Source organism: Pinus tabuliformis, chromosome Q, assembly GCF_031772625.1.
Source record: "Pinus tabuliformis cultivar Carrire ecotype Pingquan chromosome Q, CPIR1, whole genome shotgun sequence".
Classification (NCBI taxonomy): Eukaryota; Viridiplantae; Streptophyta; class Pinopsida; order Pinales; family Pinaceae; genus Pinus; species Pinus tabuliformis.
Window position 1 is genome coordinate 520223955 of NC_142296.1, and position 27466 is coordinate 520251420.

The following is a 27466-nucleotide window of genomic DNA, read 5'->3' on the forward strand; positions in this document are numbered from 1 at the left end:
GTTTTTGTATTGTAAATAGTATTTCCATTATGTGTGGTTTAGAGGTTTGATTTGGTTGAGGATATTTAGGTTTAGATTGTGTAGCACATGCATGCACATTGGTGATTGTTTGATGAGTTTGATTTAAGTGCATAGATTGTACTCAGTTGATGGGATAATGTATTGTTTGAGGTTGTGTTACATTGATTGTGTTGGAGAGCTTGCATTTAGTGATGGACGTATGAGTAGGTGGATTGATTGTGATTCAATGTGTTGAACGGCTTTTATATACAAATTGTGGATGATATTGTAGGTGTTTGATTCAATTTCTGATGAGTTTAATGTATGATGGGTCATAGTGTTTTATTGTATTAGAATGTTGGGGCTTGCACATCGGCAGTGACTAGAGAATGAGATGCAGAAGAAATTTTACATAAAATAAAAGACAACCACAAACACTACAATATCTAAAGTTAAACAATTGAATGATGTATGATTTCATAACCATTTTCATATGAAAAGAACGAAAAACTAACATGTGTGACAATAACAACAATAAAATAGAATAGTTTGAGATTGATCACAATGAACACTATTTGTAATTTCCTAGATGATTATTATTCAGATTTTCTATCATCCATTCAAAAAATTTATTCCATCATTCAAGTTATTAAAAGCCTTGATCAAATTTAAAATTAAAAAAAATCAAATGAACCATTCTAGAAATGGCAAATGGACAAGTAGATTAGCCAAGATAAACTCGCTAAACTACTACAACCTTGAGCATGGAAGCATAGGTAATATCGGTCCACCATTAAATCAGAGATAAAATAACAAAACTTTCATTCCATTAATGAGATGAATTGAGTTTATATAAATATGTTTCACTTGAGTAATAAATTAAAGAAAAGTGCTACGTAACAGAATAGCTTCATAGCCTGAATTTGTCGCCACAACAAAAACCCCCAAAAAAGGCCTTTGAGTGTATAACTTAGCAATAAAATATGCATAAGAGGGAATTGTTCAGGAAAATTTGCAGTCGACCAAGTTTTTATCATTCACAACCTTGCATGTGTTGTGCACGGTGTTTCACCATTCCTTTATAGGGTTAATTAATTAAAAACAAAAACTAAACAAGTCTTGATGTAAAGCTTGGCTCGGTACTCAGTTTCTTTCACCGAGTAGTAAATCATTTGATAGCTAAATTTTCATACACCAGAGATATGATGTTCCAACCTAGAAATAACCATGGAAGTTGTAAGATCCTAAACCCTTAAGGGACAATGTCGAAGCCTTAATTAACTTGGAAGATATTGGAAAATACATGCACAGAACCGCAAACAACCATGGAGTGAGCATGAGATTAACCCTGCGAAATATGTAAGATGCACGATGTCAAGAAGAGGGCCATTCTTTACTTGAAACTGGAGTGTTTCCGCATCAAGAAGCCTACCTGCAACATAATAAATCTCATTATTAAACAAATTTGGAACAAAGAGTATGTAAACAACTAGAAGAAAACTTTGCAGTGTATGTGCTTACCTTCCAAAAATGATTGTTAGAGAAGAGAATTTTCCACAGTAATGGCAGATCATCGTGCCACCCTCGACAGTGGAGGCAATCAATCAAACTTGACACCAGGGGAGGTCCAAAGCAAAAGACAAGCTCACACAATGAAAATAATCGAAATAACGTAATGAGGCTCTTGGGCTTACCTTCCTTCATAGGATTGACCATAACGTCCATGGAAAACCATAGAAGGATCGTGTACCAGCCTAAAACCCTCACCACAACATTTCTTTGTAGAGCAACAAGATACGAAGGGTTGACGACAACAATGACTCTACCATCTTCCACTCACAAAAAAATGGTTAGGGGGTTAAACCGTAAACCCTCCCCACCATTGGATCTCTTAGGAAAGATCAAGAGAGATGAAACAAGACAGGTGTAGCAAGGGATCTTCATGAGCTAGCGGACACATGCAACAATCTCAGTTATCAACATGTTGCATATTCCAGGATACAAGGGCCAGTTATCAATGGTCTCGTGAGGGACGGCTACCCCACCAGAGGCCATGTGCGCATTAAATATTAAGCACAATATATGCATTGTTAACTACGTAAAGTAATGACACACATGAAAAATATATGAGTGTTGTCTAGTGCTTATGGACTTAATTAAATTTCACCTTAGTAACTTTTGTAATCTTACGACACGATCCACTTCTCAATGTCGGTCATAGTTATGGATTAAATTATTATTATTATTATTTATGTATATTTGGAAGTTTACGATTTTTAGTTGCTAAAAATGGTATTAGAGCTGAGGTTCGTACACTAAGACTCTAAGGTTCGTACACTAAGACTCTTGGAGGATGTGATTTCATTAAATTAACCAAGTAAATATATGTGTGAGCACAGAGACTGCATCAATACAAAAATGGTCACAATGCAGAGGAGCTGAGGACCACCCGATTTGCTAGAAACAATGTATGTGAATGCTAATCTTGATATTTGAATATAGATGGGTGGGGAGTCTCATCAATCTTATACGATTTTACTTGAAACTGTTCACTAGCTGCATGCTGAGATGAAAAATTTAAGAACAGAAAATGAATGACTACATCTAGAATAGGAGAAAACTCTCATAAGGTTGTCCAATCGATAGAATCAATGACATCTAGACCCTAGTGGTGAAGACACAGAGAATACCCCAATAGTCCAGCATGGAGAGGAAAATGTTGAGTGAGCTGAAAAACATTGGGAAGGTGAAGAAGGATGCTCAGACAATGTTTCCAATCAACATAAAACAAAAAGGTAGAAATCTGAATTACAAGGAGAATTGAAGGATACCCTTTGCTGGGAAGAAATCAAAACAGTGAGGAAAATTGACGAAGAAGAGGTTACATGAAATGAATTCCAAAAGAATTTCAAAGATAAGTATCTAACTAAATGTTATTATGATGAAAAGGAAAAATAATTTCACGAGTTAAGATTCTGAACCTTAACCATGGATGAATATGTGACACGATTCACCTCCTTGTTGCGCTATGTGCCTTATATGCAAGAGGAAAAGGCCAAAATTCAGCGCTTCATTAGTAGGCTATCTAATTTTATGAAGGACAAACTTGAGTTTAACTACCCCCAAAAAATGGATAATGCAGTGCGGAAATCCCGCATCTTCTACCAGAAAATCGAGAAGAAAAATGTGTGACCTAAACGAGGGTTGAAGAGGAAGAGAAAAAGCTTGATCCCAAGCAAAAACCCAAAATTTTCTAATGACATAAATATAGAGAAAAATCCTCTAAGCAAATTCCCAGCAAGGAATCAACCCAAAGCTGCATATTCTGAAAAAAGATACTGAGAAGGAGTTATTAAGTCTCTTAATGACGAGTAGTCAAAATTGCCGCTACAATGATGGGGATGCGGAGAACCGCACAATTAAAAAAATTGTCTACACAAGGCATGGACGAAACAACTATCGAATATGCAAGAAGCATCCATGGTTGGAGAAGTGGCAAGGAGCATGCCCAAAATTAATGCTGGTCTCATTGATCATCAATGAGAATATCATCTCACCATGATCGAATGTGAAGGTATAATTGCTAAAAAAAACTTGTCTCTGTTTTATTTGATCTTGGTGCTAGTTTAAGCTATGTTGTTCCTAAGGTGGTAGAAAAGTGTCAACTGTAGAGAAGTGAGTTTCCAAAATCATGGCTAGTTCAATCAGCCATTGTGACCAAAAGAAGGGTAATTGCAAAAATAGAACGTTGCCCCATAACCATTTTAGGACAACCGATAGATTGGAATAATCCACTTAATAAGCTATCATTGGGTCCTCACATGCTATAAGAAATGGAGGAGACTGCAAATAAGGTTCGACAAAATCTAAGCGCTGCCCATGATAGGCAGAAAATGTATGCACATATAAAGAGGATACACAAAGAATTTCATCAAGGAGATCACATATATCTAAGAGTAAAGACGTGGAAAAGTTCCTTACAATTTAGGGGTTGTGCTAAGTTAGCACCGTGGTACTATGGAACTTTCCAAGTCATAGAATGGATTGGGTCAGTAGCCTATAAGCTTGCATTACTAAGCCACATTCGGGTCCACAATGTTTTCCATGTGTCCTTGCTAAAAAAGTATGTGTACAATCCTCAACATATAGTTAAGTGAGTAAATATTCAGGTAATTGGTTAAGTAGAATATTGAATTGTTTATGTGTAATTTGAATGAGAAGGAGAGTTTCTTAAGTAGAATATTGAATTGTTTATGTGTAATTCGAATGAGAAGGAGAGTTTCTAGCGAAACCTCTCTTTATTCTCAATCGAAGAGAAACCACTTTGTGGAAGCGAACCATCACACAAGTTAAAGTGGAGTGGAAGCACTCTCGCCTCCATGAGGCTACCTAGGAAGAGGAGGAACTTATGTAGAAAGCTTATCCCACGTTATTTTCTGAAAGTAGAAAGAACATGAGGGATGGTGTTCCTCATATGGGAGGGGGAGATGTAACACCCAAATATGCACAAAAATTAATGTGGTTACTAAGTTTGACCTTTACCATTTATTACTTTAATTTTCTTACCCTATAATGTTAAATAATAAATGAATGATGTGGAAGACCAAGAAACGTATATTTGTTTACCTAAATTATTAGTATTTAGGAGTTCACATACTTTAACAAAAATAGAAATTGTTTGCATTACAAAAGATAGTTACCCATCTGTCGTGAAGGGAGATTTAGATGGGGAAAAAGAATCAAGGAGATATCCTAGAGATGGGTGGAATAAACTAGTGGGAGAATACTCAAAGAAAATCTGTAGTGCGGCTAGAATTATCTTCCCTAGTGGGAGGAGAGACTTTCGAGAAAGGATTGTAGATTACACTTTTGTTAATATTGAATAAAAAACTAACACAAAAAACTTTCATTATTGGTTAATGGTCGACTATGGAAAATTACTTAAATGATAGAACAAACTAATGAGAAAAATTCCTTGCAAATGCATCAAAATATAGAATAGAATTTACGAGTTCATAATAAAAATAGTAGAGAGTATGTTATGGCAATACATGAAAGATAGCAAGTAATGTTAGTAAAGTATGGAGAAATAAGTGCATATAAAAGATAAACATTCATGATCTCTTAAAGAGGTAAGAGTCATTTTTTATAATGAGTGGAAACAATCTGTATGAAATACTACAAGATTACTGTAGAATTAATATGTGTATTATGTTACAAAGTTACAGTAGAAATATTCTATGTAAAATGCTACAAAGTTAGAGTAGAAATAGTCTATGTAAAATGCTACAAAGTTACACTAGAGATAGTCTAGATAAAATGCTACAAAGCTACATTAGAAGTAATATGTGTAAAATGCTAAGATAAACTAGCTAAACTACTACTACCTTGAGCAAGGAAGCAGAGGTAATGCCAGTCCACCATTAAATAAGAGATAAAATAACTACACTTTCATTCCATTAATGAGATGAATTGAGCTTATGTGTTACAGTAATTCAATCATTATTGAACTATGATCTTAAATAAAATGTTCAATGACTTATATGGTTAGCTTCTTGCAACTATAAACTACTTGTAATTGACTACATTCTCATTGTTCTCATTTTCCATCATTCATAATTATTAGTCACTCTGCATTCAAACCTGTTGGAATTGTAGTGTTCAGGTTGATGTCAACAGGATGTAGTACTATCTATATTATCATTGATGTCAACCTGATGTAGGCAGCCATCATGATTTGTGTCTATTGATCATTGGTTTTATGCCCAAATCTTGTTCTAATGTAGAGGTGTTGATCCATGCAGTGATGTTTGGACAACTAGGCCTCCATGTCCTTGACTTGATGAAGAGGTGTTGATCCACAAAGAGGTTGTTGAGGTGTTTAGGTTTTTGAAGATATGACTAAGGATGCCAACAAAAAAAGATATTCAAGTTTGAGGATTTCACTCTATCGGATGCTAATGGTAAGGGTTTGGCTATGACTATAGGACTATGTGTGCACCTCAAAAGTTTTTATTAGTTTTTTCAGTGATTGAGAGAGTTTGTTTTCTACAAGAGTGAAGAGTTAGAGAGCATTTAAGAGCTTATTCTTGGAGCATATTTCAGAGGATGGTGGAGCTACAAAATATATACATGGCTAATCTATTTTTGTTGCATATCATGTCTCTATGTTGGTGCTAGCTTAAGCTATGTTGGTCCTAAGGTGGTAGAAAAGTGTCAACTGTAAAGAAGTGAGTTCCCAAAACCATGGCTACTTCAATTAGCCACCATGACCAAAAGAAGGGTAATTGCAAAAATAGAACGTTTCCCCATAACCATTTTAGGACAACCCATAGATTGGAATAATCTATTTAATAAGCTATCATTGGGTCCTCACATGCTATAAGAAATGGAGGAGACTGCAAATAAGGTTCGACAAAATCTAAGGGCTGCCCACGATAGGCAGAAAAAGTATGCACATATAAAGAGGATATACAAAGAATTTCATCAAGGAGATCACGTATATCTAAGAGTAAAGCCCTAGAAAAGTTCCTTACAATTAGGGGTTGTGCTAAGTTAGCACCCCGGTACTATGGACCTTTCCAAGTCTTGGAATGGATTGGGTCAACAGCCTATAAACTTTCGTTACCAAGCCACATTTAGGTCCACAATGTTTTCCATGTGTCTTTGCTAAAAACGTATGTGTACAATCCTCAACATATAGTTAACTGAGTAAATATTTAGGTAAAGAATATTGAATTGTTTATGTGCGATTCGAATGAGAAGGAGAACGTCTAGCAAAACCTCTCTTTATTCTCAATCCAAGAGAAACCACTTTGTGGAAGTGAGCCATCACACAAGTTAAAGTGGAGTGGAAGCACTTTGGCCTCGATGAGGCTACCTAGGAAGATGATGAATTTATGAAGAAAGCTTATCTCACTTTATTTTTTGAAAGTAGAAAGAACATGAGGGATGGTGTTCCTCATATGGGAGGGGGAGATGTAACACCCAAAGATGCACAAAAATTACTATGGTTACTAAGTTTGATCTTTACCATTTATTACTTTAATTTTCTTACCTATGATGTTAAATAATAAATGAATGATGTGGAAGACCAAGAAACATATATTTGTTTACCTAAATTATTAGTAATTAGGAGTTCACATACTTTAACAAAAATAGAAATTGTTTACTTTAATTAAAATAAAGAGTTACAAAAGACAGTTACCCATTTGTCGTGAAGGGAGATTTAGATGGGGAAAAGAATCAAGGAGACATCCTAGAGATGGGTGGAATAAACCATTGGGAGAATACTCAAAGACAATTTGTAGTGTGGCTCGAATTATCTTAGGGAGTGGTAGGAGAGACTTTCTAGAAAGGATTGTAGATTATACTTTTGTTAATATTGAATAAATAACTAACACAAAAATCTTTCACTATTGGTTAATGTTGGAGTGTGGAAAATTACTTAAGTGATAGAACAAACTAATGAGAGAAATTCCTTGAAAATGCATCAAAATAGAGAATAGAATTTACTAGATTCATAATAAAAATAGTAGACAACATGTTATGGCAATACATGAAAGATAGCAAGTAATATTAGTAAAGTATGGAGAAATAGCTGCATATAAAAGATAAACATTCATGAGCTCTTAAAGAGGTAAGGGTCATTTTTTATAATGAGTGGAAACAATCTGTATGAAATACTACAAGATTACTGTAGAATTAATGTGTATTATGTTACAAAGTTACAGTAGAAATATTCTATGTAAAATTCTACAAAGTTACACTAGAAATAGTCTAGGTAAAATGCTACAAAGCTACATTATAAATAATATGTGTAAAATGCTAAGATAAACTAGCTAAACTACTACTACCTTGAGCAATGAAGGAGAGGTAATGTCGGTCCACCATTAAATCATAGATAAAATAACTACACTTTCATTCCATTAATGAGATGAATTGAGTTTAGTAATTCAATCATTATTGAACTATGATCTTAAATAAAGTGTTCAATCACTTAGATGGTTAGCTTCTTTTAACTATAAACTACTTGTAATTGACTACATTCTCATTGTTCTCATTTTCCATCATTCATAATTATTAGTCACTGTGCATTCAAACTTGTTGGAATTGTAGTGTTCAGGTTGATGTCAACACGATGTAGTACTATCTATATTATCATAGATGTCAACCTGATGCAGGTAGCCATCATGATTTGTGTCTATTTATCATTAGTTTGATGCCCAAATCTTGTTCTAATGTAGAGGTGTTGATCCATGCAGTGGTGTTTGGAAACCTAGGCCTCAATGTCCTTGACTTGATGAAGAGGTGTTGATCCAGGAAAAGGTTGTTGAGGTGTTTAGGTTTTTGATCATATGACTAAGGATGCTAGCAAAAGAAGAGATTCAAGTTTGAGGATTTCACTCTGTATGCTAATGGTAAGGGTGTGGCTATGACTATAGGACTGTGTGCACCTCAAATGTTTTTATTATTTTTTTCAGTGATTGAGAGAGTGTGCTTTCTACAAGAGTGAAGAGATAGAGAGCATTTAAGAGCTTATTATTGGAGCATATTTCAGAGGATGGTGGAGCTACAAAATATGTACATGGCTAATCTATTTTTGTTGCATATCAAGTCTCCTAGTTGGTGCTAATATGGAGAGAAGAGACATCAATGTAGGAATTGTAGTTTTATATTAGAGTTTATACTAGTGATGCACTTATGTTGCAAGGGTTTTATTGGAGAGTTCATTTTTCTAGCTTCAATATATTGAGTTCTCAATGGCTGCTTAAGTTTTTGTATGGTAAATAGTATTTCCATTATGTGTGGTTTAGAGGTTTGATTTGGTTGAGGATATTTAGGTTGAGATTGTGTAGCACATGCATGCACATTGGTGATTGTTTGATGAGTTTGATTCAAGTGTGTGGATTGTACTAAGTTTATGGGATAATGTATTGTTTGAGGTTGTGTTATAGAGATTGTGTTGGAGAGCTTGCATTTAGTGTTGGACATATGAGTAGGTGGATTGATTGTGATTCAATGTGTTGAAGGGCTTTTATATGCAAATTGTGGATGATATTGTAGGTGTTTGATTCAATTTCTGATGAGTTTAATGTATGATGGGCCATAATGTTTGATTGTATTAGAATGTTGGGGCTTGCACACCAACAGTGACTAGAGAATGAGATGCAGAAGAAATTTTACATAAAATAAAAGACAACCACAAACACTACAATATCTGAAGTTAAACAATTGAATGATGTATGATTTCAATAACCATTTTCATATGAAAAGAAGGAAAAACTAACATGTGTGACAACAAAAACAATAAAATAGAATAGTTTGAGATTGATCACAATGAAGACTATTTGCAATTGCCTAGATGATTATTATTCAGATTTGCTATCATCCATTCAAAAAAATTATTCCATCATTCAAGTTATTAAAAGCCTTGATCAAATTTAAAATTAAAATGACCATTATCCATATTTAACATATTTAAAATGATCAAAATAATTACATATTCAACAAATTTTGTATGAGTGCACACAATTGGAACGAGTCTAGATCCATCTTAACTATAGATCTATCAAGCATGTATTATAACAGGAATTATGAAATGTGACAATGTCTCTACTTCTAATGCCACAATATCCTACTACAATATAATTGGGAGATAAACAAATATGATTCCACAAGAGTTCCCCATGATATTTTGAATCACAAATTAAAATCAAGCCTTGATTTTAAAATTCCATGACCACATTTTCTCTTATGATAGTAACAATATATAATCATGGGAACTAGGAAACTGGATAGGAGAAATTATTTACACATAAAAATATGAGAAAATAAAATAAAATAAAACAAAACAAAATAATAAACCTTTGTTGCAGAAAAATCATCCAATAATATTATAACCTCATAATCCAATACAATTACTATATGGAATCACAGTTACTCCATATAGCATTCTCATAAACATTAATAATATATACATAAAATACCTACATAAAACTGTTTAGAAACCTTGAAAGAACACTAAATGATAGAAAAAAGAAACTATATCCAACCTTTTCCCTTCTACTTGCATAGGCTTCATGGTACATATATCAGCAAATCTACCTCTTCTTCATCTCGTTCCAAGAACTCCCTCCCAATCAAATCTTCAATCCGCGTTTCAAATTCCGTGAAATCTAACTTGAATAGCCCTTCAAGTTCCTGAGCACATTCACTCAAAAGTCTTTGGTATTGTAAAACCTTTTTTGCCTTCATAATCCGTACTATGGATGCATCAATAAGAAAACGTCTGTCTTGTTGAATATCCTGGGATGATTTTTTCTTCTGTGGCATTGGCAGTTTTATCTTCCCTGTTCTATCTGTAAAATTAAAATTGATTTTAAAATTATCTGATGTAGTTAAGGTGGTTGCATCTGGAATCTTCTGAAGAATTTTGTACTTGTCACAGGCTAGTGAATATAGAAGTCCATCAATTTCTTCCTCCTCCAAATTCAACTTCCTTTTGATGTCAAAATAACTCAACCTTTCAGATGCATTGAACAACAATAATATGGCTGTTTGGCAAGTTGTTGCTATCATTTTTATTGATCTTCTCTGAAACTTACCAATTATATTACAGGATCCCAAGGAATATATCCATTTAAGTTTCCGCTGTTGGGCTTCTATAGAATAGTACTCTTTAAATACTTCAACACATTTAACCATCTCTGGAGGTAAATTAATCTGGGGACACTTGTATGTTGGCCAAAATCTTGGTGTCAACACTGTAACAGTAAACTCTATTCCAAGATGGAGATTTCTATTCTTGTCTAGATAGTTTTCGAAATTACTCTGTCTCTCTTGGGATCTTGTCGAATCCGTAAGCATGCCAGCAACCTTTGACATTAATTGATGGCCATATTTCTGTTTTAGCTTTGACAATATGCTCTGCTCATGACCAACATTTACACTTTTGCGGAACAAAATTCTACGAGTTAGTTTTCCCTGGTAGAATTCAGCAAACAGAGTTTTATCCCAAATATACTCCAGAAATTCCACCACATTTTCAATTATATCATCCCCGCTCAACTTTTCGTGACTGCTATCCTCTTCAAGTACAGTATCACATAGTGTAGCCAGCCATTCTGCACTAGTACTTCCTCCAAATTCCTTATTACAGAACACCCCAAATACTTGTTTCAAAACCCCAGAAAAAATAGTGTCCTCGACAACAGATTTAGTATACTGGTCACGTAGTTCTATAACCTTCCTCACAAATGCAGCCACTTCCTGCAACAATAAACGTTTATCCTTTTTCCCTGCCGTCTGCTTTACAATATCTTCAGCCTGTTGAACCGGTGGTGTTACTTCACTAAAAAGATGTTGTCTAAAAATATTTGCAATTGAGTCCCAACCATTAGGTACACTATCAAATAGCCTCCCCATCATCAAAATATCTGTATATCTATGTTCCCTGAGCAACGCAAGGCATCCTGAATTTTCATCCTCAAGAAAATGTGTCATGTAATGGGAAAACAGTACATGTTTTACTTTGTCTAATACCTTTTGCTGGCTGCTCCTATGCAAATATCTGGCAACTATTTCCTTCTCGCGTATGAGAGATTCATTCACCCTTGACATATAGTCGGTATAGGAATTTTCTAAAATCCATGAAGCAGCCTTCTGAGAATAGAAAGCTCCAGTTTGTTCCAACATAGCCACTTCAAAATCATTTGTATACAAATCCATTTCAATTTCAAGGTCAAGAAAAATGGCCACAACATCCTTCAAAAGAGTATCATTTCTTGGCTCTCCTTCACGCTCTTCGTCAATGAGAACAATCACCGCATTCTTCACATTCATTCGCATTTCCAGAAAAACCAGGTCTCGGAAGTACATGATTCCAACTTTTCTGACTGAAATAACGGAGGGATACCTTTGGGTGAACACGCGATCCAAATATTCGAAGAAAATGTCCATCCAATGTAGCATCGCCTTGTAAATTTTCCAGCGTTTCACAACTTCTCTCAACAACAACTCCTCATCATCATTCTGTTCCCTCAAAGCCGGTGAAACCATTGAGCTGATGTACTCTTTCATGGAATCCCCGTATCTATCATAGAGTTGTTCTTTGTCAAGGCGAGTTTTGCACAGATTGTAGACGATACTGTAAATAACCGCTCTCTCTTCCGCTGTCACATTAAAGTTGAGATCTCCCTCCAACCGGGTTCTTAGCTGTAGGATAGCTTTATAAATAAAAGCCCAACCTTCTTCCAGATCAACCCTATTGTCTTTCACGGCCCTTTTGGCAATAGCGCATCCTTCCTCCACGTTCAAGATACTTCCACTGCTCCTCGTCATTTTGAAACCAAAGCCGCCAACTGTTTACTTAGTGATCTGAAGGTTTCACAACACTGCGCGCTGAACCCCAAACAGGCTGATATGATACGATATAAAAGGCTGATCCCAACCTTCTTGTATTTATCTTGTGTAAGGCTAGGGCTGATACGATATAAAAGGCTGATCCCAACCTTCTTGTATTTATATTGTGTAAGGCTAGGTTCTGGGGCCGCGCATATGAATGAAGTGTTCGTTAATTGATATGAGGCTCATGAGCATCGTTGAGCCCGAGGAGTCCCTCGGTGACCATTTTTGGGAGTTGTCCTTCATTTATTTAATCTCACATTAACGTAATGAAAAAGTAACGGAGCCGGAGTGTGGTGGGCATGGTTCGCTATGAGAACTTTAGGGAGCTTTCGGATTTCATTATAATTTTTTAATTCCTTGGATTCCCCCGATGGGTTATTTTTGTAAATTTCAATTAAAAATCATAAATCATAATTTTTATAACAATATCATATTAACGTAAACATAAATTTTGGGGTTCACATTTTACAAACATCGTTTTACAGAATTTTTTAATCTAATAAAACGGGTTTAATTTTATTATTAATGTGGTTATATTTCAACTATTTGTTTGAAAATTTTCATAATATCTACCTAAAAAAATTAATTTAATAAAATGGATTGACTTTTTTTTATTATTGTTGTTATATTTCAACCCTTTGTTTGAAAATTTCCATATTATTTTAAGAATGAAGGTTATGTAAGGTAATGCCTTATGTAATGGTGAGTGTCATAATGTAAATAAAAATTGATACTTATCTAATATAATATTATGTTGATTTGGTCAAATAAAAATAAAGATTACTAGAGCTCCCTAATATAAATAAAAATTGTTGGTTATCTAATATAATATTATGTTGATTTGGTCAAATAAAAATAAAAATTACTGGAGCCCAATATTAATTGTTTCCTTATCTAATGTAATATAATATTATGTTGATTTGGTCAAATAAAACTAAAAATTACTATTTTAATTTGCTAATTATGATATTATTCATAGATTATATTGTATTCATGTTTGTTTGTTTGGTAAGATAAAATATAAATAGAACTCCAATAATTCAAATTTCATTCGTCAAACATTTTTAATAAACAATTTGTCTAATAAAATTCGTGGAAAGACTTTTCTCTCCCATCACATTGGTGTGGACCCATTTTCAACACGAGCATCTCTCCGCAGTAATGACAGACCATTGAGCCACCCTTGACAGTGGAGGTAATCAATCAAACTTGACACAAGGGGAGGTCTAAAGTGAAAGACAAGCTCACACATTGAGAATAATTGAAATAATGTAATGTGAGGTTGTTGGGGTTACATGGCTTCACAAGATTGACCATAACATCCATGGGAAACCACAGAAGGATGGTGTGCCCGCCTGAAACCCTCACGAGAACATTTCGTTGTAGAGCAACAAGATACGAAGGGTCAATGACAACCATGACTCTACCATCTACTATGCATGAAAAATTGGTTCAGGGGTTAAACCCTAAACCCTCCCCACCATTGGATCACTGAGGAGAGATCAAAAGACATGAAACAAAACACGCGTTGCAAGGGATATTCACGAGCTCATGGAGGCATGTAGCAATAGCGGCTATCAGCATGCCGCGTATTCCAGCATACAAGGGCCAATTATCAATGGTCTAGTCAAGGACGACTACCCCACCAAAGGCCATGTGCACATTAAATATTAACCACCACATATACATTGTTAACTGCGTAAAGTAATGACACACACGAAAAACATATGAGTGTTGTCCAGTGCTTACAGACTTAATTCAATTTCACATTAATAATTTTTGTAATCTTACGACAAGATCCACTTCTAGTTATGGATTAAATTTTTATTATTATTATTTATGTATATTCGATAGTTTAAGATTTTTAGTTGCTAAAAATGGTACAAGAGCTGAGGTTCATACACTGAGACTCTTTGGGAAACATATATATTTTAGTAATGGATGTGATTTCTTTAAATTAACTAAGAAAATATATGTGTGAACACAGAGAGACCGCATAAATACAAAAAGGGTCAGAATGCACAGGAGCCGAGGACCACCCGATCTGCCAAAAACAACGTATGTGAATCCTAATCCTGATATTTGGATATAGCTCAGTGAGGAGTCTCATCAATATAATGCAGTTTTACTTGAAACGGTTCAGCAGCTATGTGCTAATGAGACCAAGAATGGCATGAGGAGAAGGTTACCAAACATCCAAACCCAATGACCTGAGTGGTGAAGACAGGGAGAAGACCACAACGACCCAGCATGGAGAGGAAAATGTTGAGTTAGCTGAAAAACATGGGGAAGGTGAAGAAGGACACTGAGACAAATGTTTTCGACCAATGCAAAACAAAAAAACAGAAATCTGAATTACAAGGATAATTTAAAAAGATTAGATCGTCACTCTTTGAAGGGGAATTTGGAGAGGAATTTGAAAAAAAAATACCAAAATGAAACATGTGTAATAATAAATTTAGCTAATAAAATGAGCACTAACCAAATTAAGATGATGATTGAAGTTTTAATTAAAAAACACTAAAACTAAACATTTGTAATAATAAATTTGGCTCATTTGCACGAGTTTGGTAATGCATTATATAATGTTGAGTGTAGTAATGTAATTATTGAATTTGTATGACTTTGGTGCATTGTTTTAGATGCTAATACAATTTACATTTAAATTTTCATTGATTATTGTGACCTAGAATATGAATAATATTAAAATAAAACATTTTTAATCATAAATTTGGCCAATAAAATGGGTGGTAATTTTCTTTTAACCCACCTAAAGTAATTATTGGAGTAATGATAATGGTGTTGGCCTAGTTTAAAAATGAGCATCCTTAACACAAGTTCTTGTTAAAATTATTGAATTTGTATGGTTTTGTTATGGTAGTTTAGATGGGAAAATAATTTATATTGAAAATTTCATTAATTATTATTAGATAGAATTTAAATAATTGAAATTTATTTAAAAACTATTAAAATGAAATATTTGTAATAATAAATTTGGCTAATAAAAGGTGTGGTAAGTATTTTTTACTTTTTTCTCACATTACAAAGGTAGATTTTTTATTTATTAAAATTATCCAATTTGTATGGCTTTGGCCCAATGGCTTGGATGGTCAAACAATTGAAATTTATATTTCATCCATGATTGTGAAGTAGAATTTTAATAATTCAAATTTTAATTAAAAAAATGTTTAAATGAAACATTTGTAATAATAAATTTGACTAATAGAATGAATGCTAAGTCTTTTTAACTTTTTCCCTCCAATGTTGTGGGTGAGCTAAGTCTTTTTAACTTTTTCCCTCCAATGTTGTGGGTGTTCATTCAGTCCCTAGCACAATTTTTTATCAAAAATATTGAACTTGTATGACTTAGGTGCAGTGAGAAAAAAAATTATATCATTAATGATTGTGATGTAGAATTTGAATAGTTCAAATTTTAATAAAAAAAATTAAAACAAAAGTAGGTCCAACTTTTTTTAAGAGTAAAACTTAGCAAACATTTGCCCCTTGAGAGTTTTGATTCCTTTCGCCTCTTGATAGATCTAGAGTTAATATTGATTTACGCTCGTATTATTTTATAAGATGCTGTAAAAGGTAATCTAATGTAATCTTGACCTACTCAAATTAAAATAGTACAAATAGAAATTGATCCTTATGCAATGTAATATTATGTTAATTCATCAAAAATAAAGGTAAAATAAAAAATGTTATTTTAATTTGATAATTGTGATTATACTAGTCCATGGTATGGTTTTTATGTGTGTAAGATGTTAGGGTAGTTTGGTGAAATTCTAAGTTTATCTTTGAAGTTGGGATCATATCATGTACTTTTTCACTGAAGAGCATTAATAGTTCTTAACTAATTGTAGGATAGAGAAGATAAAAAACAATGTTAATGTGAAAACCTAAATCATTCTATATAAAGTTTGAGTAGGATAATTAAATTGTTGGCCAAGTGATTCTTGGTTTTAACTGTAGTAATATATTAACCGATAAAAACAATTTCAGGATTGGATACATCTTTTTAGTAAAGTCATTATAGTATGTTGATAGAATTAGAAATAACCCATGATTCTTAATTCTTAGGAAAATCGAACCTCTTAATAATTATAGGATAGAGAAGACAGACAACAATGTTAATGTAAAAACCTAAATCATTCTACATAAAATTTGAGTAGGATAATTAAAAAGTTGGCCAAGTGATTCTTTGTTTTACCTTTAATAATATCTTAACAAATAAAAACAATTTTAGGATTGGATATATTTTTTAAGTAAAGTCATTATGTAACACCCCAAATGCATAAAAATTAATGTGGTTATTAAGTTTGATATTTACCATTTATTACTTTAATTTTATTAACCTATAATGTTAAATAATAAATGAATCCAAGAAACATATATTTGGTTACCTAAATTATTGGTAATTAGGAGTTCATATAATTTAACAAAAGTAGAGATTGTTTACATTAATTAAGAGAAACGACTACAAAAGGCACTTACCCATAGGGAGATTTACCTAAGGTACTTGAGTGTGGCTTGAATTATTTTAACTGTGAACAGAAGAAAGGGCTAGGGGGAGGGTTTCCGCATCGAGAAGCCTACGTGCAACACAATAAATCTCATCATTAAATAAATTTCGAACAGAGAATCTATAAACAACCAGAAGAAAACTTTGCGTTCTATGGGCTTACTGTCCGAAAAGGATTGTCGGAGCAGATATTTTCTGTAGTAACGGCAGACCATCGAGCCACCCTCAACAATGGAGGCAATCGATCAAACTCGACATGAGGGGAGGTCCAAAGCCAAAGACAAGCTCACACGATGAGAATAATCGAAATAATTTAATGTGAGGTTGTTGGGGTTATGTGGCTTCGTAAGATTGACCATAACGTCTATGGAAAACCACAAAAGGATCGTGTGCCCCCCTGAAACCCTCACCAAAAAATTTATTGCAGAGCAACAAGATACGAAGGGTCAACAACAACCATGACTCTACCATCTACCACGCACGAAAGATTGGTTAGGGGTTAAACCCTAAGCCCTCCCCATCATTGGATCGCTTAGCAGAGATCAAAAGACATGAAACAAGAGAGGCATTGGAAGGGATCTACAGGAGCTAGCGGACACATGCAACAATCATGGCTATAGCATGCTGCGTATTCTCGTATACAAGGGCAAATTATCAATGGTATAATCAGGGACAACTACCCCACCGGAGGCTATGTGCACATTAAATATTAACCACCATATATACATTGTTAACTGTGTAAAGGAATGACACACACACGAAAAATTATATGACTATTGTTCGGTGATTACGGACTTAATTCAATTTCACACAAATAATTTTTGTAATCTTACGACAGGATCCAATTCTAAATGTTGGTTATAGTTATGGATTAAATTTTTTTTATTATTATTTATGAATATTCGATAGTTTAAGATTTTTAGTTGCTACAAATGGTATGAGAGCTGAGGTTCATACACTGAGACTCTTTGGGATATATATATATATATATATATATATATATATATATATATGAAATGGATGTGATTTCTTTAAATTAACTAAGCAAATCTATCTGTGAACACAGAGACCGCATCAATACAAAAAGGGTCACAATACATGGGAGCCCAAGACCATCCGATCCGCTAGAAACAACGTATGTGAATGCTAATCCTGATATTTGGATACAGCTAAGCGAGGAGTCTCATCAATCTAATGTGGTTTTACTTGAAACTATTCAATAGTTGCGTGGTGAGATGAGAAATTTAAGAATAGATAATGAACGACCATGTCTAGAACAAGAGAAAATTCTCATAAGTCTATCCAATCGATAGAACCAGCGACTTCTAGGCACGAGTGGTGAAGAGAGGGAGAAGACCCCAACGGATTAGCATGGAGAGGAAAATGTTGATTCAACTGAAAAAATTGGGAAGGCGAAGAAGGATGTCTGACAATATTTCCAATCAACGCAAAACAAAAAGACAGAAATTTGAATTACAAGGATAATTTAAAAATATTAAACCGTCACTCTTTGAAGGGGAATCTGAAGAGGGAGTGGAAGATTGGTTAGATGATATGAGAAAATATTTTCAGATTTATTATTACACAGATAAACTGAAAGCATGATTAGCACTTGATCAATTAAGGGGTAAGGCTACCCTTTGGTGGGAAGAAATCAAAACAGTGAGGAAAATTGACGAAGAGGAGGTTACATGGAATGAATTCCAAAAGCATTTCAAAGATAAGTATCTAAATACACATTATTATGATGAAAAAGAAAAATAATTTCACGAGTTAATATTGTGAAACTTAACCATGGATGAATATGTGACACAATTCACCTCCTTGCTTTGCTATGTGCCTTATATGAAAGAGGAAAAGGCCAACATTCAACGCTTCATCAGTAGCCTATCTAATTTTATGAAGGAGAAACTTGAGTTTGACTACCCTAAAACAACGGATAATGCAGTGCGGAAAGCCCGCATCTTCTACCAGAAAATCAAGCAAAAAAATGTAGGACCTAAAGTAGGGTCAAACAGGAAGAGCAGAAGCTTCATCCCAAACAAAAACCCAAAATTTTCTAATGACAGAAATATACAACAAAAACCTCTCAGCAAATTTTGAGCAAGGAATTAGCCCAAAGCTGCATATTCTGAAAACATTCAGTCAGAAGGAGTTATTAAATTTGTTAATGACGAGCAGTCAAAACCGTCACTGCAACGATGGGGATGTGGAGGACCCCACTATTAAAAAAAAGATATGCATAAGGCAAGGATGAAACAACTATCAAATATGCAGGAAGCATCCACGGTTGGAGAAATGGCAAGGAGCATGCCCAAAATTAATGCTACTCTCAATGATCACCAAGCAGAATACCATCCCACCATGATCGGATGTGAAGGTATAATTGCTAAGAAACCTGTCTCTATTTTATTTGGTCCTAGTGCTAGCTTAAGATATGTTGGTCCTAAGGTGGTAGAAAAGTGTCTACTGCAGAGAAGTAAGTTTCCAAAACCATGGCTAGTTCAATTAGCCACTGGGACCAAAAGAAAGGTAATTGCAAAAATAGAATGTTTCCCAATAACCATTTCAAGATAGCCCATAAATTGGAATAATCCAGTTAATAAGCTATCATTGGGTCATGACATCCTAGAAGAAATGGAGGAGACAGTTAATGAAGGTTCGACAAAATCTAAGGGCTACCCAAGATAGGAAAAAATTTATGTAGAAAGAAAGAGGATATACAGAGAATTTCATCTAGGAGATCATGTATATCTAAGGGTAAAGCCCCGAAAAAGTTCCTTATAGTTTAGGGTATGTGCTAACTTAGCACACCGGTACTATGGACCTTTCCAAGTCTTGGAATGGATTGGGTCAGTAGCCTATAAGCTTGCATTACCAAGCCACATTTGGGTCCACAAGGATTTCCATGTGTCCTTACTAAAAATGTATGTGTACAATCCTCAACATATTCTTAACTGGGTAAACACTTAGGTAATTGGCTAAGTAGAATATATGACTTTTGGATAGACAGTTTTGAAGAGGTTAAACCGTGAAGTGTTTATGTGCAGGTCAAACCAGAAGGATAGTTACCCATCTGCCCTGAAGGGAGATTTAGCTGGGGAAAAAGAGTCGAGGAGATATCTTAGAGGTGGCTGGAATAAACCAGTGGGAAAATACTCAAAGATAATCGGTAAAAAGTATAGCACTTGAGGTGGGACACTGAGTCCAAAGGCCGAAGGTACTTAATTGTGACTGTAATTATCTTAACCGTGAAGAGAATAAAGTGCTTGTGGGAGGGTGTGGACATAATTTCCAGGCTCGCAGGAGAGACTTTTGAGAAATGATTATAGATTGCATGTTTGTTAATATTGAATAGATAATTAACACACAAAAAAATAATCATTATTGGTTAATGCTGGACTCTGGAAAATTACTTAACTGATAGAACAAACTAATGAGATAAATTCCTTGAAAATGCATAATAATAGAGAATAGAATTTACTATATTCGTAATAAAAATAGTAGAGAGTATGTTATGGAAATACATGAAAGATAGCAAGTAATGCTAGTAAAGTATGGAGAAATAAATGCATATAACATATAAAAATTCATGCCCTCATAAAGCGGTAAGAGACATTTTTTATAATAAGCAATGGAAACAATTTGTATGAAATACTACAATATTATTGTGGAATTAATCTGTGTATTATGTTACAAAGTTATAGTAGAAATCGTCTATGTAAAATGCTACAAAGTTATAGTAGAAATAGTCCAGGTAAAATGCTACAAAGTTACAGTAGAAATAATCTGTGTAAAATTCTATAGGATTACTGTATAGATAATCAGAGTAATATGCGATAAAATCAATACATAACTAATCTAGGTGATTCACTGTAAAAAAAAAATTGAACCATTGCCAAATGGACAAGTAGAATAGCTAAGATAAACTTGCTAAACTACAACTACCTTGAGCAGGGAAGCAGAGGTAATCTCAGTCCACCATTAAAACACAGATAAAATAACTACACTTTCATTCCATTAATGAGATGAATTGAGTTTAGGTAAATATATTTCACTCGAGTAATAACTTAAATAAAATTGCTACATAACCGAATGGCTCAACAACCTGAGGTTGTCGACATGAGAAAAACCCCCAAAAAAGACCTTCTAGTGTATAACTTAGCTATAATAGATGCATAATAGAGAAATCTTCAGGAAAACTTGCAGTCGACCAAGTTTTGATCGTTCATAAACTTGCATGTTTTGTGCACAGACTTTGGCCATTCCTTCACACAGTTAATTAATTAATAACAAAAACTAAACAAGTCTTGACATAAAGCTTGGCTTGGTATTGAGTTCTTGTCACCGAGTAGTTAATCATCTAATAGCTAAATGTTCATACACGAGAGGTAAGATGTTCCAACCTCGAAATAACCATGGAATCTGTAAGCTCCTAAACCCTTAAGGGATGTTTTCCAAGCCTTAATTAAGTGGGTAGATATTGAAAAATACCTGCACATAACTGACAACAACCATGGAGTCAGTATGGGATTAACACAACGAAATATGTAAGATGCATGATGCCAAGAAGAGGGGTATTCCTTACTTGAAAATGGAGGGTTTCCGAATTGAGAAGCCTACCTACAACACAATAAATCTCATCATTAAACAAATTTGGATCAGAGAATCTATAAACAAATCGAACAAAACTTTGCAATGTGTTGTCTTACCTTTCGAAAAGGATTATCACAGCAAAGAATTTTCCACAGTAATGGAAGACCATCGAGCCACCTTGGATAGTGGATCCAATCAATCAAACTTGACACCAGGCGGAGGTCCAAAGCGGAAGACGAGCTCACACAATGAACATAATCGAAATAATGTAATGTGAGGTTGTCAGGGTTTCTTACCTTCACAGGATTGACCATAACGCCTATGGAAAACCATAAAAGGATCTTGTGCTGGCCTGAAACCCTCACCAGAACACTTCGTTGGAAAGCGGAAAGATACCAACGGCTGACACAACAATGACTCTACCATATTTCAGGTGCGAAACATTGTTTAGTGGGTTAAACCCTAAACCCTCCCCATTGTTGGATCACCTAGGAGAGATCAACGGACATGAAACAAGACAGGTCTTGCAAGGGATCGTCATGAGCTCACGGACACATGCAGCAACCTTGGCTATCAGCATTTCGTGTATTCCAACGTACAAGGGCCAATTATCAAAGGTCTTGTCATGGACGGCTACCCTGCCGGAGTCCATGTGAACATTAAATATTAACCAGCATATATAAAATGTTAACTGTGTAAAGTAGTGACACACGCGAAAGATATATGAGTGTTGACCAGTGCTTACGAACTTAATTCAATTGCACATTATTAATTTATGTAATCTTATGACATGATCCACTTCTCAATGTTGGTTATAGTTATGGATTAGTTTTCTTTTTTATTATTTATGTATATTCAGTAGTTTAAGTTTTTTATTTGCAACAAATGGTATCAGAGCTCAGGTTCCTACACTGAGACTCTTTTGGAAATATATATCTATTCTCAATGGAAGTGATTTCTTTAAATTAACTAAGTAAATATATGTGTGAACACAGAGGCCGCATCAATACAAAAAGGGTCTGAATGCAGAGGATCCGAAGACCACCCATCCCATGAGAAACAACATTTGTGAATGATAATCTTGAAATTGGGATATAGTTGGGTGAGGAGTCTCGTCAAGATAATGTGGGTTCACTTGAAACTGTTTAGCAGCCACCTGTTGAGATGACAAATTTAAGAACATAAAATGAACAACTATGTCTAGAATAAGAGAAAATTATCAGAACTATGTCCAATCGACAAAAACAACGACATCTCGACCCGAGTGCTGAAGACATGGAGAAGACCCCCAACGGCTCAACATGGAGAGGAAAATCAGTAATTAGCTAAAAAACACAGGGAAGATGAAGAAGGACACTTGGACAATGTTTCCGACCAACACAAAGAAAAAAGATAGAAATCTGAATTACAAGGAGAATTTAAAAATATTAAACTATCACTCTTTGAAGGGGAATCTGAAGAGGGAGAAGAAGCTTGGTTAGTTGATATGAGAAAATATTTTTAGATTTATGATTACACTGATAAACTGAAAGCACGATTAGCAGTTTATCAGTTAAGGGGTAAGGCTACCCTTTGGTGGGAAGAAATCAAAACAGTGAGGAAAATTGACAAAGAGCAGGTTACATGGAACGAATTCCTAAAGCATTTCAAAGATAAGTATCTAACTGAATGTTATTATGACAATAAAGAAAAATAGTTTTATGAGTTAAGATTTGTAACCTTAACCATGGATGAATATGAGACATTATTCACCTCCTTGCTACATTGTGTTCCTTATATGCAAGAGGAAAAGACCATAGTTCAACGTTTCATCACTAGGCTACCTAATTTTATGAAGGAAAAACTTGAGTTTGACTACCCCCAAAAAATGGATGATGCAGTGCGGAAAGCCCACATCTGCTACTAGAAAATAAAATAGAAAAATGAAGTAACTAAAGGAGGGTTGAACAAGAAGAGCAGAAGCCTGATCCCAAGCAGATGCCCAAACTTTTCTAATGATAGAAATATATAGCAAAAACCTCTCAACAAATTTTGCGCAAGGAATCAGCCTAAAGTTGCATATTCTGAAAACAACAGTGAGAAGGGGTTAGTAAATTTGTTAATGGCCAATAGTAAAAGTCGTTGCTATGATGTTGGGGATGCGGAGAACCCCACTATTACAAAAATTGTGTGCATAAGGAAAGGACGAAACAACTATCAAATATGCAGGAAGCATCCATAGTTGGAGAAGTGGCAAGGAGCATGCCCGAAATTAATGCCGCACTCAATGATCATCAAGTAGAATATCAACCTATCATGATCGAATTTGAAGGTATGATTGCTAAGAAACCTGTCTCCATTTTATTTGATCCCAGTGCTAGCTTAAGCTATGTTGGTCCTAAGGTGGTAGAAAAGTGTCAAGTGTAGAGCAGTAAGTTTCCAAAACCATTGGTAGTTTAATTATCCAACAAGTCCAAAAGAAGGGTAATTGCAAAAACAGAATGTTTCCCCTTAACCATTTTAGGAAAGACCATTTACGTTGACCTTGATATACTTCCTTTGGGTTCATACGATATCTTAATCGAGATGGATTGGTTGGAAAAATGTTGGTCCCTAGTTGATTGCAAGTAGATAAGTGTCAGTTTTATAGTTGAATCAGGTCAAAGGAAGGAAATTCATGGAATTAAAACCAATATGAAGTTGTGTCCTATCACTACTATTTAGCTAGAAAATGTATTAGGAAGGGTTGTCAAATATATGCTATTGAGGTGGGATTTACAAACACCAAAAATTAAATGAACTCCTTGGAAAACATTCTTGTCATTCAGGAATTTGTTGATGTATTTCCTGAATCCATTCCATGCTTACCACCAAAGCATGATATTGATTTCACCATGGAACTAATTCTGGGTGAAGCCCCTATATCTAGGGCCCCTTATCACATGAGTATACCTGAGTTAACAAAACTCAAAATGCATCTTTAGGAGCTGCTAGACAAAAAGTATATTTGCCCCAGTGTGTCCCCTTGGGGATCCCACGTACTGTTTGTAGGAAATAAAGATTGGAACCTTAAATTATGCATCAATTATTGTCAATTAAATAAACACACCTTCAAGAATAAATATCGTTTACCATGTATCGATGATCTATTTGATCAAGTGCAAGGAGCTAAAGTAATCTCAAAAATCCACTTAAGATCTGGATATCACCAAATAAAGATAAAGGAGGAGGACATTTACAAGACTGAATTCCACACTTGTTATGGTCATTATGAGTTCGTGGTGTTGCCATTTGGCCTCACAAATGCCCCAGCTACCTTTATGGGTTTGATGCACAATATTTTCCAGCCCTATCTTGATAACTTTGTACTGATTTTCATTGGTGAAATTTTAATATACTCTAAGAATCAAGAGGAGCGTAAAGAACCTCTGAGAATAGTATTGCAAACTCTGTGGGAATATCATTTATATGCTAAATTTAGCAAGCGTGACATTTTCAAAGATCAAATTCAATACTTCGGTCACGTTATATCAGTAGATGGAATAGCGGTGGACCTAGAGAAGATGAAATCCATTATGGAATGGACAAATTCTAATAATGTCACTGATATCATATCATTCCTTTGTTTGGCCGGGTACTACCAACGATTCATCAAGGGATTTTCAAAAATCGCCTTCCCAATGACCTCTTTACAGAAAAAGGGACATAGTTTCCAATGGAAAGTTGAGTGTCAACAAAGCTTTGAAAGACTAAAACACTTGCTTACCACTACACCCGTGTTAATGGTAGCAGATCCAGAAAATACTTTCGTGGTTTGCACAAATCTGAGTAAATAAGGTGTTGGTGGACTGCTGACACAAGAAGGAAAGATTATTGCTTACAAATCAAAGAAATTGAAGGAGTATGAACAACGATATTATGCTTATGACCTTGAATTAATAGGGGTAGTGCATGCACTTAAAATGTGGTGACACTACCTATTAGGGAATAAATTTATGTTGTTAACGGATCATAACAACCTTACAAATTTCTTCAACCAGTCTACCTTAAATGCTCGACATGCCAAATGGACAAATTTTTTAAGCGAGTTCAATTTTCAAATGAAACATCTTAAAGGGAAGGAAAATGAAGTGGTTGACACTTTGAGTAGGAAAGTACATTGTATTTATTAGGTCCAAATCAGCGAAGTATGCTCAAACATCCCTGAAATCATAAATGAAGTGTCTCTCTAAGATCCCGAGTACACTTTTCCTTGGCAGCACACAAAATAAGATTTGTTGAAAAAGGAAAACTTAGATTTCGAAATAAATTTCGATAATTTCCTTACCTTCAAAGATAAAATCTATGTTCATAACCAAAACTCTATTAAGCAATTGATATTGGATGAGTTTCACAGGAAACCATGTGTTGGCCACCGACGTTACTAAAAATTATTTTTAGCATTTAATAAAGGATATTTTTGGCCCAGGTTAAGGAAGGATGTTAGAGAGTACTTGTCGAAATGTTTGGAGTGTTAGCTGGTGAAGGCAAAAAATCAGCATCCAGTGGGTTTGTTGCAACCATTGCCCATCCAGGAATGGAAATGGGAGACCATCTCCCTAGAATTCATCATCGGCTTACCTCGCACCAAGAAGGGGCAAGACTCAATTATGGTGGTAGTAGACAAATTAAGAAAAACATCTCACTTCATACCTGTGAAATCCACTTACAAAACTGTGGAAATCACATACATATTTATGAAGGAAATTTTTGATTTGCACGGAATACTTAGGATGGTAATTTCTGATAGAGATGTAAAATTTACATCCACATTATTGAAAACTCTCTTTTCAGGATTTGGTAACCAGATCCAATTTAGTACTACCTACCATCCTTAAACAGACAAAAAACCGAACGGGTAAATCAAGTGTTGGAGGACATGCTACACATGTTTGTGAGGCAACAACGCCATAAGTGGCAAGTCTATCCCCACCTAGTGGAATTTGTGTATAATAATGGACATCATGAATCACTCGGCATGAGCCCCTTTGAGTTGTTGTATGGAAGAAGGTGTAGGGTACCCATATATTGGAATAATCTTGTTAATAACCTAGCATTGGGTCCTCACATGCTAGAAGAAATGGAGAATACTGTTAATAAGGTTAGACAAAATCTAAGGGCTGCCCAAGATAGACAGAAAATGTATGCAGATGAAAAGAGGATATACAGAGAATTTCAATGAAGAGATCACATATATCTAAGAGTAAAGCCCCAGAAAAGTTTGTTACAATGGAGGGGTTATGGTAAGTTAGCACCCCGGTACTATGGACCTTTCCAAGTCTTGGAACAGATTGGACAAGTAGCCTATAAGTTTGCGTTACCAAGCCACATTCGTGTCCACAATGTTTTCCATGTGTCCTTGCTAAAACAATATGTGTACAATCCTCAACATATCATTAACTGGGAAAATTTTCAAGTAATCAGTTAAGTAGAATATATGATTTTTGGATAGACTATTTTAAAGAGGTTGTGACTGTGAACTATTTATGTGCATGTCGAACGGGAAGGAGAGTTTCTGGTAGAACCTCTTCGTATTCTCGGTCAGAGAGAAACCACCTTGTCGAAGTGAGCCATCACTGAGGTTAAATTGGAGTGGAAGCACTTTGGTCCAAATGAGGCCACCTCGGAAGAGGAGAAATTTATGCAGACAACTTACCAATGTTATTTTCTAAACACAGAAAGAACACCAGGGATAGTGTTCCTCGTATGGGGGGGGGATATGTAACACCCCAAGATGCATAAAAATTACTATGGTTACTAAGTTTGATCTTTACCATTGTTTACTTTAATTTTCTTACCCTATGATGTTAAATAATAAATGAATGAGGCTAGAAGGCCAAGAAACATATATTTGGTTACCTAAATTATTGATAATTAGGAGTCCATATACTTTAACAAATATAGAAATTGTTTGCATTA

The 27466-nt window shown here is 34.8% G+C and overlaps 1 pseudogene; it reads right to left on the reverse strand.

The window, feature by feature from the left end:
- Nucleotides 1-10080: 10080 nt before the first annotated feature.
- Nucleotides 10081-12342, reverse strand: LOC149220472 (cullin-1 pseudogene; annotated as a pseudogene).
- Between the last annotated feature and the right edge of the window lie 15124 nt (nucleotides 12343-27466).